Genomic DNA, 17,665 nt, shown 5'->3' with positions numbered 1-17,665 from the left:
ATAAAATAGAAACAGTTCTTTGATTCTCTCTTCCCTTCTCTCTGTTGGTGCTTTGCACTGGCTATCTGACTGAGAGGGGATTGTACACATACTTGGCTCTCTTGCTGGAGCATTAGGCCGTGGGGCTGACTGGAGGCCTGGAGGTCAGGTTGTAGTGTTTAGACACACCTGTCTGTGATGTGATCAGAAATCATTTGTGTGCAGAGGACTGAAGAGAGCAGAGCTTCCGGGGTGTCACCTGTGGGAGGCATCGGGATCAAACTTGAAGCTTCATGCTTGCAACTGGCTTAGTCACTGAGCCATCTCCCTGTGCCTACAAATACTTTTGGATTCTTGTTAACTATCTATGGGGATGGTGGACAGTTCTCCGACCACTGTGCAGTGGAACATTGTAGGGTAGTCACTGTGAAGGCATTTTCAGGTTATATATGTTTGTCCAAAATCTTAACTATTTGAGATACTCAGCCAAAGAGGCATCATGGTTAAGTAAAGACGTGATTATGTCTTGATCTCAGCCTACTTTGCATATTATACTCTTGAGAATGATGTAGAAGACTGGTACTCAGGGGTCAGTGAGACACAATGGGTAGGCCATTTGCCTTGCATGCAGCTGACCCAGGTTTAATCCCAGCATCTCATATGGTCCCCTGAGCATTGCCAGGAGTGATTCCTGAGTGCAGAGCCAGAAGTAACTCCTGAGCATCAGTGGATGTGGCCCCAAAACCAAAAAAAGAAGAATGGGACTCAAAGCCTCAGTAAGTGCTGCTAGTGATGGTCAATTCCGGCATTAATATTCCCCTCTATGTCTTGATAATCATGGTAATTGCAAATAAACACTTAGAACCTTTTGTGGAAATTTGACAAAATAATTGATGGGATGTAATCATTGAAATATTGGCTTTTGTCAATTAAATTTCAATTTAAATAATACACTTAAGAATGTTAGTGCTCGCTTCGGCAGCACATATACTAAAATTGGAACGATACAGAGAAGATTAGCATGGCCCCTGCGCAAGGATGACACACAAATTCTTGAAGTGTTCCATATTAAAAAAAAAAAAAAGAATGTTAACTTGTGGGGATATGTACTGTCAGCAGGTCAACCTGTACCTGCAGGGCAAGTGCTTCAGCAGCCTGTTGGTGCACTCAGGCTTCCTGAAACCCCAAAATTGTTGTTGTGCTTTTGACCAGACCCCAAAAAACTTGGGACCAAGTTTACTAAGAAACTAAATGGCCAAAATTAGGTATGAGGGAGCCATGCCCACAAACCACCTCTGGCTCAGCTATATGAGCCCATTTATTGGCCTTAGTTTAGAGATCCCATAAATAAATCTCAAAAGAGAGAAAAGATTGCAGTTAATCTCAGATCCAAGCATGGCTGAAAGACCCGAGTAAATCGGGGGAGGGGGTGTAGTGGGTTAATCTGATGCCCACCCAAGCAGAGCCCCGGCAGCTGCTTGCTTCCACAATCCAAAATTGCTGCTATACCCCTGGCCTGACTCCACCATCTCAGGATGGACCTCACTAAGATATAATCTGCTGAAAATTCAACTATGAATTTTGTGACTGAAATCTCCAGGCTTTCTTGGAGTTGGGATGGGCTACCTTCCCCAACTTCCTGGAATATTCCTGGAAGCACTGGCAGTCACCCCCACAAACCAACTCCAGCTCCACTATGTAAACTCTACTGCCGATCTTGCTTCAGAGACCCATAAATCTTGAAAGAGATCAAAAGCTGCAGTTAATCTTGGACCCGTGCATGACTGAACAGACTGGAATAAATCAGAGGGGGTCGTGTTGGCCTGGTACCCACTCAAGCAGAGACCCTGGCAGCCTCTTGCTTCCACAATCCAAATTCTAGCCATACCCCTGGCCTGACTCCATTGTTTCAGGACAGATCTCACTGAGATATATCTGTTGAAAATTCTGGTATGCGGGTTTTGTGACTGAAATCTCCAGTCACATCCACACCCCAAAGATGCCACCAGTTAAAAAACTACTCCAGCCTTCCCGTTCTGATAAAAATACCAAATGCCCTGAACAAACACCATGACCTCTTAGCATCTGTATTGCAAACCATAATGCACAAAAGGAAAAGGAGAGAGAGAGAGCAAAAAAGTGCCTCCCATAGAGGGAGGCTGGGGGTGGGAGAGGTGGGGTGTTGGGGGATGGTGGGAGGGAAACGGGACATTGTTGGTGGGGAAGGTACACTGGTGGGGCTGGAGCCATAGCACAGCGGGTAGGGCATTTGCCTTGCACGCTGTTGACCCAGGTTTGATTCCCAGCATCCCATATGGTCCCCCAAGCACTGCCAGAAGTGATTCCTGAGTGCATGAGCCAGGAGTAACCCTTGTGCATCGCCAGGTGTGACCCAAAAAGAAAAAAGAAAAAAAAAGTACACTGGTAAAAAGATGGGTGCTGGATCATTGTATGACTGAAACCCAATTATGAACAACTTTGTAGTTGTCTACCTGACAGATATTCAATTTAAAAAAAAATTTTTCTTTTTGCTTTTTGGGTTACACCCGGCGATGCACAGGTGTTACTCCTGGCTCTGCACTCAGGAGTTAGTACTGGTGGTGCTCAGGGGACCATATGGAATGCTGGGAATTCAACCCGGGTTGGCCGTGTGCAAAGCAAACGCCCTACCTGCTGTGCTATCTCTCCAGCCCCTAAAAATTTTTTTTTAAAAAGTAATGTGGAGTTCATGCCCACTTCAATCAGCTTAATCAATGGCTGACTAAATAGTAGTTCTCCTACGTTCATAAAAAAAAATGTTAACTTGTGTTGTTGATTGTTTCTTCCATTTTCTAGCAATTTTACTGTCTTTTACCAAAGTTCTAATTGTCAATCCTTTGGAAGGCAAAGACTGGACTTTCATCATGGATAATTTGTAAGATGTGGGTCTGGAGAGAAATGCTTTATGACACAAATCTTGGCAGTGATCTCTTGACTATGACACTGAAAACAAGAAATGCAAAAATAGGCAAATGCGATGACTTCAAATGAAAACTTAATCCTCAGAGCACACAGTCAAGAGAGTCAAAAAGCAGCTCTATCAAATGGTAGGTAACATTTACGAATCATGTACCTGACAATGGGTAATGAACCAAAATTTTTGTTTGGCCCCAAAACCAAAAAAACAAGACAGGCCTGTCCCATCTTAGACTCATTAAACCTAAGAACTAGTGAGTGATCAGACAAGCCCTTGACACAAATATGTGCTATGGTAACAAGGAGCTGGGCTCCCTGCAGTATGGAAGGAATCCTGGGAATCCTGGGGAAATGTGGCTGATTAGAAGGCCTGGTGATAGCAGAGATGTCTGAAGTTAGAGCTGGTGATGATGGGTCTCATGTCACACTGTATTTGTTATCTTTTGTTTTTTTTCTTTTTTTGGCCAAACTGCAAGATCTTAGGGCTTACTCCTGGCTCTGCACTCAGGAATTACTCCTGGTGGTGCTCAGGGACCATATGGGATGCTGGGAATCGAACCCGGGTCGGCCGTATGCAAGGCAAACACCCTACCCGCTGTACTATCCTGCTTTAGTGTTGAAGCCACACCTAGTGGTGGTCAGGATTTACTTACTGTTTTTGTGCTCAGGGGTTGCTCTGGGCAGTGTTCAGGGCACCGTGAGGTGCCAAGGATGGAACCCAGGTTTCCTGCATGCGCAGCACATGAGCTCCAGCTCTTGGGCCCCTTCCTTGACCCCCTCCGCATTTTGAATGAAATGATCAAAAATGTGAGTTAAAAGCCTTCACAAAGGCCCCAGAAGACTGGAGGAGAAGTCTCCTATATTGCAGAGATAGCTGGTGGGAGATAGTCGAGCAGATGGGAATAACTAAGATTGTAGAGTGCCTGCAGGATCCCTGGACTGGGGAGACTTGATCAGGGAGACTGGGACTTGGCTGGAGGCTGGGACTTGGTGGGAGGCTGGGACTTGGCAGGAGACAGGGGCTTGGAGGAGTCTGGGACTTGGTGGGAGGCTGGGACTTGGAAGAGGCTGGGGCTTGGAGGAGGCTGGGGCTTGGAGGAAGGCTGGGACTTGGCAGGAGGCTGGGACTTGGAGGAGGCTGGAACTTGGAAGAGGCTGGGGCTTGGAGGAGGCTGGGCCTTGGAGGAAGGCTGGGACTTGGCAGGAGGCTGGGATTTGGAGGAGGTTGGGACTAGGAGGAGGCTGGGACTTGGAAGAGGCTGGGCCTTGAAGGAAGGCTGGGACTTGGCAGGAGGCTGGGGCTTAGAGGGAGGCTGGAATTGGCAGGAGTCTGGGGTTTGGCCGGAGGTTGGGTGAGGCTTGGAGGAAGGCTGAAACTTGGCGGGAGGCTGGGGCTTGGAGGAAGGTGGGTGCTTGGAGGGAGGTGCAGACTTGGAGCTGGGCTAGGCGCCAAACAGATCCTTTCCCCCAGAATGCGGGGGTGGTGGGGGGATTCTTGAGGGGCATGATAGTAGGAAGTGGAGCTGAGGAAGCAGATAGACACCAACAACTGCAGACACCAGACAGCTGGCAAGCAGCTGGGGTGCCCGGACTGAAGGGGAAGATGCCCCACCCTCTGCTGCTGGGGCTGCCAGAGGCCTTGGGAGGATTCCTTGTCCAGGGTGAGGTCTGCAGTTCAGGCTGTGACCCCTGGGAACAGGCAGCTGAAATTCCTCCCCACACCTGACATTTTCTCAAGAGAAACACTGGCTTCAGGGTAGGAGTGTCTGCATAGGGGGGATAAAAAAGAAGCTACAAAACCGTATACTTTAGAGTGCTATTTGCTGCCTCTTGCAGGGGAGTGAACTGGCTCCCCAGGGCCAGCTCCTGGGCCATCCCTCACACCTGGCTGGGGTGCACCTGAGCGCCTATGCAAGCCCCATTCTGGAAGAGGGATTCCACCCCTATCCCATCAGAGAAAACAAATGCACCTAAAAAATCTGGGTTTTTTTGTTGTTGTTGTTCGTTTGTTTGTTTGTTTGTTTGTGAAATTTTGGGGGTCGATGGTGCTCGGGGTTACTCTGCACTCAGGAATTACTCCTGGCAGTGATCAGAGAACTACAAGGGATTGCCAGGGATCGAACCCAGGTCAACCACATGCATGGCAAATGCCCTACCCACTGTACTATCGCTCCAGTTCCAGGACTCCTTTCCCTGCCCCCGCCCCGTTTTTTCCCTATAATGTCTAGACTTCAAAGATCAGACACACCAAATCTTCAGGTGAGTACAATTGAGATTGTGTTGCATGGCCAACCCCAAGTTCAAAGTCCAAACTCCGGACCTCCTTAGGGATCACTCTCCCTCCTTGCTCTGAGCTGAGGGAAAACTGATGACCTTGCATGGCTGAAAATGCCCAACTGTGGAAAAAACCACCCGGAAAAAAGCCCACAGATCCCGCCCCAACTCAGCTCACACTCTGGCAGGCCTTGGGTTCTTGTTCTTTTGTTTGGGCTGCGTTTGGTGGTACTCAGGGCTTACTCCTAGCTCTGTGCTCAGGGATCACTTCTGGAGGGGATTAGGGGACCATATAGGTTTGAACCCAGATCAGCAGCAAGCAAGACAAGAGCCTGCCCTGCTGTCCTATCATATCTCTCTGGTGACCTTGTCTTTAATTGGGGGACTATATGGGATGCTGGGGATCAAATGCAGGTCAGCCATGAGCAAAGCAAATGCCCCAGTTATTGTGCTATTGCTTGGGCCCTTCTCTTGTCTTGTTTTTTTTTACAGCTTTCTTAGGACTATTGTGACAATTTATTGTTGTTCTTTAAAATTTGTACTTCTAGGGGCTGGAGTGATAGCACAGTGGGTAAGGCATTTGCCTTGCACGCAGCCAACCCAGGTTCGATTCCCAGCATCCCATATGGTTCCCCAAGCACTGCCAGGAGTAATTCCTGAGTGCATGAGCCAGGAGTAACCCCTGTGCATCGCCAGGTGTGACCCAAAAAGAAAAAAAATTGTACTTCTGTTTTTTGTGTGTTTGCTTGTTGTATTTTGGGGTCACACCTGGCAGTGCTGAGTGGTTTTTCTTGGCTCTGTACTCAGGAGTGACCCCTGGCAGTGCTAGGGGCCACATATGGTGCTGAGGATAGAGTGAGGATCGCCTGCATGCAAGGCAAGTACTTTACCTGCTGTGCTATCCCTTTGGCTTTACAATTTATTTTTATAGTGACCCAACTCAGAAGTGTGAAGAGTGCTTGAGGACCCTGGGCCATGAGCTAGACCCAGCAGCGCTTGCTCCTCTGCAGCCATGCAGTGGTAATTCCTGTGCTCAGGACTTAGCACATGCTAGCCAAGCACTTTATACCTCCCACTGGTCCCAGCACTTTCTATTTTCATAAGTAGGTTTTGTTGTTTTTTCAAAAGTGGGTTTTAATCTCGGGCTGCAGAGATAATACTGGGCGAGATAATACATCTGGTGATGCTCAGGGGTTACTTCTGGCTATGCACTTAGGGCTTAGTACTTGCCTTGCCTTGCCCCCATCCCATCTCCAGCACCCCAGGCACTGCCAGGAGAGATGATCCCTGAACACAGAGCTAGAAATAAGCCCTGAACAGGCTTGGTGTCCTCCCCACCCAATAAAGCAAAACAAAGAAAAAATATTTGGGTCTGCAAACACAGTACAGTGGATAGGGCTCTTGCCTTGCATGTGGCCGACCTGGGTTCCATCCTCAGCACCCCACATGGTCCCCCAAGCATGCCAGGAGTTACCCCTGAGCACAGAGCCAGGAGTAAGTCCTGAGCACCACTAGGTATGGCCCAAAAACAAAAGATTTGGGGAGTGGGTGAGAGGGGCATTTTCTTTGGTTTATTTCTGGGCCACATCGGGCAATGCTCAGAGATTACTCCTGGCTCTGCACTTAGGAATGGAATCACTCCTGGTGGTGCTCAGGGTGCTATAAGAGATACCAGAGATCAAATCTGGGCCAGCCAGGTGCAAGGCAAGTGCCCTACTTGCTGTATTATCTCTTTGGCCCCTCTCAGGAACTTTTAAAGGGGAACAAACTTTTCCTTTGGGTAGAGGAACAGCTAAGTTTTCCTCCCCACCCTCCCCCACCCAACCTCTTTTGTTAAATAGGTTCCTTTTAACAAGAAAACCATGGGGCCTGGCATTAATCTTAATATATTTTATGAATGTGAAATTCTTATCTCAAAGATCTCACCTGGAGGGAACATCCTACCTCAAACCCCCAAATGTGAACTCAGTCTTTGAATAGCCAGGATGCTAGTGGTTCAGGTTCCCTGCACAAGAGAAATATTTTGTCTCTTCTTAATTTATTTCTGATGCAAATTTCTCTTCTGATGAAGGTGTCCAAGATTGTTTTTTCTTTGAGACTTTGCCCAATCCTTCCCCAGCTCTCCTCCCCAAAAATTTTTAGAAGGATTCTCTAGGGTTAGGAAAAGCTCTAACTGACTAAACCGAGGCTTACAGTTAGGAGGGTGTGACAACCTCTCCCTAAGAGAAACTTTCCATTATACAAATGTCTTGGCTCTAATTGGCTCTGAAAGCAAAATCTTTTCTTTTTCTTTTTGGGTCACAACTGGCAATACACAGGGGTTATTCCTGGCTCATGCACTCAGGAATTATCCTGGCGGTGCTTAGTGGACCATATGGGAATCTAACCCGGGTTGGCCGCGTGCAAGGCAAACACCCTACCTGCTGTGCTGTTGCTCCAGCCCCTGAAAGCAAAATCTTAAGAACACTTTGATGCTAAGGCTCCTGAGGGATCTGGTCTGACAGCACCTACTACTACTGGGGACTGTGAAACAGCACCCATTTCAAGCTCTGGTTTCCTTGTTCTTCATTACCAGACTACCCTATGCTTTCCCAGTGACATTTCCCTGCCATTTTCTTTTCCTTTTTTTGCTGAGAGGGCCATACCCAGCAGCGCTCCAGGCTTACTCCTGGTTCTGCACTCAGGGATAGTTCCTTCTAGAGCTTGGGAACCAAACGTGGTGGGGGATCAAATTTGGGTCAGCTGGGAGCAAGGCAAATGCCTTGCCTGCTGTACTATCCCCAGAAATAGTTTATTAATTGAGAGTGGTCATTCAGGTCTGACCAGATCTACAGATTAGATTACAGATACTTGATTTTTTCCCCCCTTTATTTTGGGCAACATGTGGATGAACTCATGGCCTCATACATACAAGACAAATGCTCCATGTCAAAGCTACATCCCTGCGTGTTTTAATCTTGTAAAAACAAGGTTTTTTTTTTTACCTTGTAAAGAAAATACCTGTATTTTTTTTTTATCTTGTAAAAACACCATGACTGTTCCCAGTTTGATCCCTGGCATCCCATTTAGTCCCCTGAGCCCACCAGGAAAGGCCCTGAGCATAGTCAGTGTGGCCCAAAAGCCAAAATTAATTAATTAGTTAATTAATTAATTAATAATAATTCAAGGTGGCCCCTGGAGTGATAGCACAGCAGAAAGGGCATTCATTTGCTTTACACTTGACTTACCCAGATTAGATCTCCGGTATCCCTTATGGTGCCCTAAGCACCACCAAGAGTAATTCCTGAGTGCAGAGCCAGGAGTAAATTCTGAGCATCTTTGGGTATGCTACCAACCTCCCCACCCCCCGCCCTCCGGTCCCCGCAATAAATAAATAAATAAATACATACATAAAATCTAAGCACATCCCTGGCCCACATTGCCTCTGAAAAGACAGCTATTATACTCACAGATTCTCAAAGGGGAATGGCCACGCTTAGAGGGAGCCATGAGGGAAGCCCTAAATCTAGTGTCTGTACACACTCCGATCTGGCTTCTGCAAATGAGCAGGGCAAGCGAGCTAAGAGGTTTAGGATTAGGTAGGCTAAATAATTTCCTCAGGTTTGGGGGTTTCAGAGGCTGCCTCTGGTACCTGGTCATAGGGTTCTTAGGAAAACAAACAATAGCCCATAGCAGACTTCTGAACTTTTTTCACTTGAGATTCCTTTTCTGGGGGGGTGGTAGGTAGGGGGTCTTGGTGTCACACCTAGCTGTGCTAAGGCTTGTGATTGGCAGTGCTTAGGGAGAACCCACGGTGCTAGGATGGGCCCCTGGTCTCTTTCAAGCAAAACATTGATTTCTTTCCATTCATCTCTCTCCAGCTCCTCCAGGACTTCTTATTTACGAAATGCAACAGGAGCCAAAGCTGCTAGAAACACTTCTGATTCATTACAAACTCATTCAGGAAACTCATTTCCAATTTTCCCCACCAGATTGATGGTGTAGTGGGTAAGGCGCTTGCTTTACATGCAGCCAACCAGGGTTAGATCCCTGACACCCCATATGGTCCCCAAAACCTCACCAGGAGTGATTCCTGAGTTCAGTGCCAGGAGTAAGCCTTGAGCACCTCCAAGTATGGGAAAGAAAGAAAGAAAGAAGGAAAGAAAGAAAGAAAGAAAGAAAGAAAGAAAGAAAGAAAGAAAGAAAGAAAGAAAGGAAGAAAGAAAGAAAGAAAGAAACTATTTGGGACTCCAAATAAAGTTTAAGTATGTAATTGGCTACTTAAATTTTTTAAAGAAAGAAAGTGAAAAGCTTTTCCTCTTGTCAAATTTTTCACTTCACCCTCTCAGCCAGTCTCTCCTTTAGTTAGGAATGCTCTGTGGGGTCCTGACCCACAGTTGAAAGAAGATAGGACCTAGAGTGTAGGAAGCTGTGTTTGGAAATGAGAAGTAGGATTAAGTGGTTTGCATGTGAAAGCCATGCTCTCTGCAAGTCATTTACTCGGAGTTTCCTAAGAATAGGCTAGCCCTGGGAGGCACAGTTGCTTTTGAGCTACTTGGCCCTCAGAGCAACAAAAACATTTGTTGGTTATGGAGATTGAACATGTTTTTCTCTGTGCTTTTTGTCAGTTTGTGTATTTATGTTAAAGACGTGTCTGCTCAAACCCATCGCCCACCTTTAAGTTGGGTTGTCTTTTTTTTTTCTTTTTTTGGTATGTGTGTGTGGGGGTCTCCTTCCCCAGTAGTGCACAGGGCCTTTGGAGCCAAACAGCAGTGCTTGGGACCACATATGGTCCCCCAGCATCTTCGGGAGTGAACCCTGAACACCACTAAGTGTGGCCCAAAAACCTGAAAAGGAAGTTTTAAAATATAAATTAATATTATCATTAATTTATATGGAAGAAATTGAATATTCCCAGACTCTCAATAGCCTTTCGAAGCATACCCAACAGGAATGTTTTATAATCATAGCACAGCGGTAGGGCGTTTGCCTTGCGCGCAGCCAGCCCGGCCGAGCCAGGTTTGATTCCTCTGCCCCTCTCGGAGAGCCTGGCAAGCTACCGAGAGTATTCAATATGCCAAACACAGTAACAAGAAGCCTCATAATGGAGACGTTACTGGGCCTGCTCAAGCAAATCGATGAACAAATCTATCTATTTATTTTGGGTGACATCTAACAGTGCTCAGGACTTATTCCTGGCTCTGTGCTCCTTGGAGATCAAATGACGTGCTGGGGATTGAACCTGGATTTGCTGCATGTCAGGCAAATGCCCTACCCACTATACTATGTTTTATTTTTAAATATTGTGGGAAACGTGTAAAAGAGACTTGAAGAAAGCAGTAACAGGTTGAGAGGTTAAGATGCTGGTCTTGCATGCAGCTCACTCCAGTTTGATCCCAGGAGTACTGAGGGTGTGTTACCCCCTCCAACCCCCCTCCTGTTCACTCTCCCCCTACCCCCACCAAAAAGGAAGCAGAACAAGAATAAATAGATTGAATAGGAGCTGTAAATTCTCCCTGTTAGAAATAAAATTTCTGGGGCTGGAGCTATAGTACAGTGGATAGGGCATTTGCCTTGTACGTGGCTGACCCGGGTTCGATCCCCAGCATCCCATATGATCCCCTGAGCACCACCAGGAGTAATTCCTGTGCATCGTCGGGTGTAACCCAAAAAGAAAAAAAAATGAAATGAAATTTCTATTGATGGCTACAAAGAGCAAAGGTGATGCATGTTACTTTGGCTTGGGCAGCTTCAGTACACTTTGCAAGAGTCATAAAAGGAACACGGCAAAATTTCCTCTTAGAGATATTTGGGACTCCAAATGAAATTTAAGTATGTAATTGGCAGGGAAGGGGAGAGGAGCTGGGGGTCTTACCCGGAGGTGCCCAGGAACTGTTCTAGGCTCTGTGCTCAGGAGTCATTGAGACTTGGAGTCTGTGCCTGGGTAGCGTTTGGGGGACTTTGTGTGATGCTGGGGATTGAAACTGATGGGCTAAAATTTGTGCATAGACGGGTCCTACTCTGCTCTGCTCATGGGTTATTCCTGACTCTATTCAGGAGAGACCCCTGGCAGTGCTTGGGGGACCATACAAGCTCAGGGATGCAAACCAGGGTTATTGAAAGTGTCTGCTTGTAAGTCTCTTATACTAGAGTACTATCTTCCTATCTTGGCTATAATTTTTTTTCCTTTCTTTCTTTCATTCTTTTTTTTCTTCTCTTTTTGCTTTTTAGGTCATACCCGGTGATGCTCAGGGGTATTCCTGGTTCTGCCCTCAGGAATTATTCCTGGCAGTGCTAGGGGTACCATTTGGATGCTGCGAATTGAACCCGGATCAGCCGCATGCAAGGCAAACACCCTACCTACCTACTCTGCTATTGCTCCAGCCCCTGATATAACTTTTTAGTTTATGAAATTGAAATAAATACTGTCACTGTCTGTCATGGTCCTCCCGTTGTTCATCAATTTGCTCGAGTGGGCCCAGTAACGTCTCCATTGGAGACTTTGTTGTTACTGTGTTTGGCATATCGAATACATCACGGGTAGCTTGCCAGGCTCTGCCGTGCGGGTGAGATACTCTCAGTAGCTTGCCGGGCTCTCCAAGAGGGGCAGAGGAATCGAACTCGGGTCGGCCGTGTTGGCTGCGTGCAAGGCAAACGCCCTACTGCTGTGTGAGATATAAATAGATAATTTTTAAAAATTTCTGGAATTTAATGAAAACACAAGGTAATGTTCTTCGGTACAGAGTTCACTGCAACAAAAAGTAATGTGTGCTGAAAATGTTATAAATTGTTTTGGGGGGGTGTATTTTGACAACACCCAGCTGTGCACAGAGCTTACTCCTGGCTCTGTGCTCAGGGATCACTCCTGACAGTGTTGGGAAACCATATTGGGTGCTAGGAATTGAACCCAGGTCAGCTGGGTGCATGGCAGGTGCCCTACCCACTGTACAATCTCTCCGGCTACTAATCAAGCACTTCTGCCTCTTGCATTTACTTAGAAATTTCATCCATAGTGTTTCATTTAATCCTTTTATTGGTCTTTTAAAAGGTTGGCACCATGCCACTAGACCTTGCGCCAGGCTGTTTCATTCAGGGAAAACTGGAAAGGGGCAGGTGAGTTCCCCTCCCCACCCCAAGGACCCAGCCCAGGTAGCCAAAAACTTCCAGAACTCAACCATCACCATGCTCATGCTGCTCTCCACATGTTCGGGCCGAGCCTCAACCATAAGAAATCTATTCCTGGACTGCTCGGCCACGATTATACTTCACACCACTAATGTTCCATGAGTAGCATACCACATTTGATGGGGTTTAAAGTAGAAGGCAATCTTAGAGGGAAACATATTTTTACATATATACATATATAAAAATATATATAAAGGTAAAGGCCCTCCCGTTGATCGTCGATTTGCTCGAGCGGGCCCAGTAACGTCTCCATTGGAGACTTTGTTGTTACTGTGTCTGGCATATTGAATACTCTCGGTAGCTTGCCGGGCTCTCCGAGAGGGGCGGAGGAATCGAACTCGGGTCGGCCATGTTGGCCGCTTGTAAGGCGAACGCCCTACCCGCTGTGCTATCGCTCCATATATCATATATAAGCACACAAAGCTCAACCTTTAGCATGTTATTAATCTCTTATACAAGGGCTTAACGACCCCTGGGTGAAATACCACAATCTTCACACACTTTCCTCTAAAGAAACTTTTTTTGATTATTTTCAGTGGTTTATTGATAACAAACAGTACAAAATAAATTATTTTGGTTTTGCTTTGGGACAGGGGTTGGGGTTCAGGATGGAAACATCCGAAATATGGTGGTGGGAATGTGTAATGGTGGTGGGATTAGTATTCAAATATTAAATGTAATCAAATATTGTGAACTGTCATTGTCCTCCTGTTGTTCATCGATTTGCTCAAGTGGGCACCAGTAACGCCTCCATTGTGAGACTTGTTATTGTTTTTGGCATGTTGAATACGCCACGGGGAGCTTGCCAGGCTCTGCCGTGCGGGCAGGATACTCTCGGTAGCTTTCTGGGCTCTCCAAGAAGGGCGGAGGAATCGAACCTGGGTCAGCCACATGCAAGGTAAACGCCCTATCCGCTGTGCTGTTTCTCTAGTTTATTGTGAACTACTTTTATAAAAAATAAAATAAAATATTAACCCTCCCAAATAAAACATAAATAAAAAGGTTGACCTTTTGATTTTGGTTTTGTGCCACTTCCAGAGGTGCTCAGATATTACTCCTAGCACACTGCTAGGACATTGCTCTAGATGGTCCTGGGGTCACCAACCAGGGCTTTCTGCATTCAAAAATAGGTGAGAGGAATAATGAAAAGTGATAAAAGTGTACATTAAAGTTCTTTAAGTTAAGTTCAGGGCCAGTTCTTTAAGTTAAGTTCAAAGGACTGAGCACATCAGATACAGAAGGGAGCATCAAATTAAGGATGTTGGTAGAATCCTCCCAGGATGGGAGATGCTTGCTAAAAGTAGACTATAGACCGAACATGATTGCGACTCAATGCCTCCTTTGCAAACCACAACACCCAAAAGGAGAGAGAGAACAAAAGGGAATGCCCTGCAACAGGGGTGGGATGGGATGGGGGGATAGGGGGATGGGAGGGGTACTGGGATCATTGGTGGTGGAGAATGGGTACTAGTGGAGGGATGGGTACTCGATCATTGTATAACTGAAAACCAAGCACAAAACTTTTAAGTCTACAACTGTACCTCCTGGCGTTTCACTAATAAAAATTAAACAAAACAAAATAAAACAAAACAAAAAACAAAGGACTGAGCACATGCTATTCATGCAGAACAGCTGGGTTCTATCTCTGGAACCATATGGTTCCTTTAGCACTGAGAAGAATGACTGTCAAGCATTCAGTCTAGAGTAGCCTCTGGCACCATTTGGTGTGCCCCCTCTCCCCAAAAGAAATAAATGACTAAATAATATCTGCGCAAAGAGGAAAAATAAGGATGCTAAAGAGTGCAGAGCTAGGGTCATAGAGATAATACAGAAGGGATAGAATCAATGTTTGTGGTTTGTTTGGAGGCCACATCTAGCGATGCTACGGCCTTACTCCTGGCTCTGCACTCAGGGATCACTCCAGGCAGGGCTGTGGAAACCACACGGGATGCTGAGGATTGAACTGGGGTCAATTGCATGCAAGGTAAGTGCTTTACCCACTGTATGAGCAATTTTTCAATTTTTTGTTCCAAACCTCACATCACTATTTTATCTATTTAATAGCTTTTGAATGAAGAGGAATCAGTCTTCTCTGCCAAATCACTGTGCATGGCTTTCAATGCAGGACTGACTTATCAAATTTATTCCTAGTTCTTCTCCATGGCCTGTTAGTCTTTGATATCTGAACCTAAGATGACAATTACTGACAGGGCTTGATGGTAGTGCAGCGGGAGGGTACCAGGCTCAATCCTGGGCGCACATGGCACATGTTGTCCCCTGAGCTCCACTAGGAGTGACTCCTGAGCTCAGATCCATGAGAAAACCCTGAGTACCACCAAACAAGCATAACAAAATTATTTGAATGGAGAAAAAAATAGCTCCTGGTATTTGCATAATGTTATTTAATTTTTCAGTGGAACTGCCAGGGTAGAAATAAATTGCATTCTTGCTAAAACTTATATGTACTCATTCTGGCTTATTTCATATCAGAGATAATTTCATCATCCCATTTAAATTCACCCTATAGAGAAGGTTGATAAGCACACCGTATGCTGCACTTCTCCAGATGTGCATAAGTATCATGCTCAAACAGAATATATCTAACGTCATTTGCTATCTGTCTGTTCAATTCTAGATGTTGTTTTGTAAATACTATTTAGGGGCTCTGTGGAATTTTACTAAGTATTTTCTCTCTTTTCAGTACTGGGGAGAATGATAGGAAAGAAATAGCAGGCGAACTCTATTAATAACATTGGAAAACGGACACTGCCTTCCGGAGAGGCTAGCCCCAAGAGTTAACTATCCCAAGGTCTAGGGACCCTCTATTTGCATGTTCCAAGGATTATCTCCCAAGACCTCTTAACCCCTGAACTGGGGCTCTTTCTCTGTTCCCAAATGCCTTTCCTCTTCAATACAAACCAGTCCAAACCAAAAAATATCCTACAACCTTCAAACCCCACCCGCATTAGCAAGATTTAGAAATCTGAGTCTCCGGCCAGCCATCAGCAGACAGAAGTTGGCGACTGTCTCCGTTCTGAAGCAGGGCCGAGAGGAAAGACTCTTAAGTGGAATGTGCAGCTGGGCCTAGGGCCCAGTTTATATTATTTTCCATGAGCAGGCATCACTGTAGATCAGGGTGAATATCTGTAAATGACCTTTCCACTTGCCCTTTCTCAACATGAGTGATTTTTTTTTTCTGGAGTGATAGCACAGCAGGTAGGGCATTTGCCTTGCACGAGGCCGGCCCGGGTTCGATTCCTCTGTCCCTCTTGAAGAGCCCGGCAAGCTACCGAGAGTATCCGGCCCGTACGGCAGAGCCTGGCAAGCTCCCTGTGACGTATTCAACATGCCAAAAACAGTAACAAGTCTCATAATGGAGATGTTACTGGTGCCTGCTCAAGCAAATCGATGTACAATGGGAGGACAGTGCTACAGTGCTACTTTTAAATGTATGATTAAGAGGCTGGAGAGAGAGTACAGCAGGTAAGGCATTTGCGTTGCACATGACTGACCTGGGTTTGATCCCATATGGTCCCATTAGCCTGCCAGGAATAATTCCTGAATGCAGAACCAGGAGTTACTCCTGAGCACCTGAGCACCACCAGGTTGGGCCTAAAAAAACAAAAAAGAAAGCCTATAGTCATAAACTCTTTTGAATGCCAGTATCAGAAAACAACTCCTGGGGCTGGAGCAACAGCACAGCAGGTAGGGCATTTGCCTTGCACGCAGTCGACCTAGGTTCGATTCCCAGCAACCCATATGGTCCCCCGAGCACCACCAGGAGTAATTCCTGAGTGCATGAACCAGGAGTAACTCCTGTGCATCGCCGGGTGTGACCCAAAAAGAAGAAAAAAAAAGAAAAGAAAACAACTCCAGGGACCAGAGTGAGAGTACAGCAGGTAAGGTGCTTGCCTTGCGTGTGGCCACCAGGGTTTGATCTCCAGCATCCCCTGTGCTCCTCCAAACCCACCAGGAATGATTCTTGAGTGCAGTCAGGAATAACCCCTGGGTATCACTGAGTATAGCTCAAACACACACACACACACACACACACACACACACACACACACGGAAAAAACTTCAGTTAACACAGAACCAAAAGAGGGGAGACTTTTTAGTAAATTACTTTTTGGGGGGGACACACCTAGACTTGCTCAGGGCTTATTCCTGGCTCTGTGCTCAGGGATCACTGCTAGTGGGGTTCAAGGGACCATATGGTATACTGTGGATTGAACCTGGGTCAGCTGTGTGCAAGGCAAGCACTCTGCCCATTGCACTTTATCTCTGATCCCCTATTTCATTATTTTTTTCCCTTGGGACACCAGTGGTGCTTAAGGGTGGCTCCCCACTCTGTTTTGGTGAGGAGCATTCAATGCTAGGGTTAAAACATGAGCTCAGCCTATTATCTCTATCTCTATCGGTGAATTTTATTTTATCTTATTGGGGGGAGTGTTGATTTTGGCTGCACCTGACGATACTTAGGGCTTACTCCTGGTTCTTACACAGAGCTCACTCCTGGTAGTGCTCTGGAGACTACATGTGGCACTGGAGAGTGAACCCAGGCCAACTGCTTGTAAGGCAAGACCCGTTCCTGCTGTACCAACTCTTAGAACCCTATGCATGTGTTTTATTTATTTATCTTCGGTGGGGGCGGGGGGCGCACACCTGGCAATGCTCAGGGGTTACTCCTGGCTATGCACTCAAGAATTACACCGGGCAATGCTCGGGGGAACATACGGGAAGCCCAGAATTGAACCTAGGTTGGCTGTGTGCAAGGCAAGTGCCCCACCTGCTATATTATCTCTTAGCCCTTATTTTAAAAAAATTAATTTTTTGGGCTGGAGCGATAGCACAGCGGGTAGGGCGTTCGCCTTACAAGCGGCCAACATGGCCGACCCGAGTTCGATTCCTCCGCCCCTCTCGGAGAGCCCGGCAAGCTACCGAGAGTATTCGATATGCCAGACACAGTAACAACAAAGTCTCCAATGGAGACGTTACTGGGCCCGCTCGAGCAAATCGACGATCAACGGGAGGGCCTTTACCTTTACCTTAATTTTTTAATTGAATCACCATGAATGACAAAGTTACAAAGTTATTCATGATTGAGGTTCAGGCAGTTTCAACATAATCCTTTTATCAGTGAATGCTATAAAGAAACCAAGGAAAGAGCAAATAGTACAAAACCCAAACCCAAACCCAAAAATAACCAAAAGGGAAAGGTTCTTGCAAGCATGGAACCCGGGCTCAATCACTGTTACCAAATAATTCTGCAGGCATAAATCCTGCATGCAGA

The 17,665-nt window shown here is 46.2% G+C and overlaps 1 non-coding gene across 1 annotated transcript; it reads left to right on the top strand.

Moving 5' to 3' along the window:
- Nucleotides 1-945: 945 nt before the first annotated feature.
- Nucleotides 946-1,052, top strand: LOC130034038 (U6 spliceosomal RNA). Its single transcript, XR_008794039.1, has one exon. It is a non-coding gene; the product is annotated as a U6 spliceosomal RNA (small nuclear RNA).
- The last annotated feature ends 16,613 nt before the right edge of the window (nucleotides 1,053-17,665 follow it).

This window comes from Sorex fumeus, unplaced genomic scaffold, assembly GCF_029834395.1.
Source record: "Sorex fumeus unplaced genomic scaffold, SorFum_2.1 ptg000055l, whole genome shotgun sequence".
NCBI classification, from domain to species: Eukaryota; Metazoa; Chordata; class Mammalia; order Eulipotyphla; family Soricidae; genus Sorex; species Sorex fumeus.
Note: the sequence above shows the minus strand (reverse complement) of the source record. Positions and strands in the feature narration are given on the sequence as shown.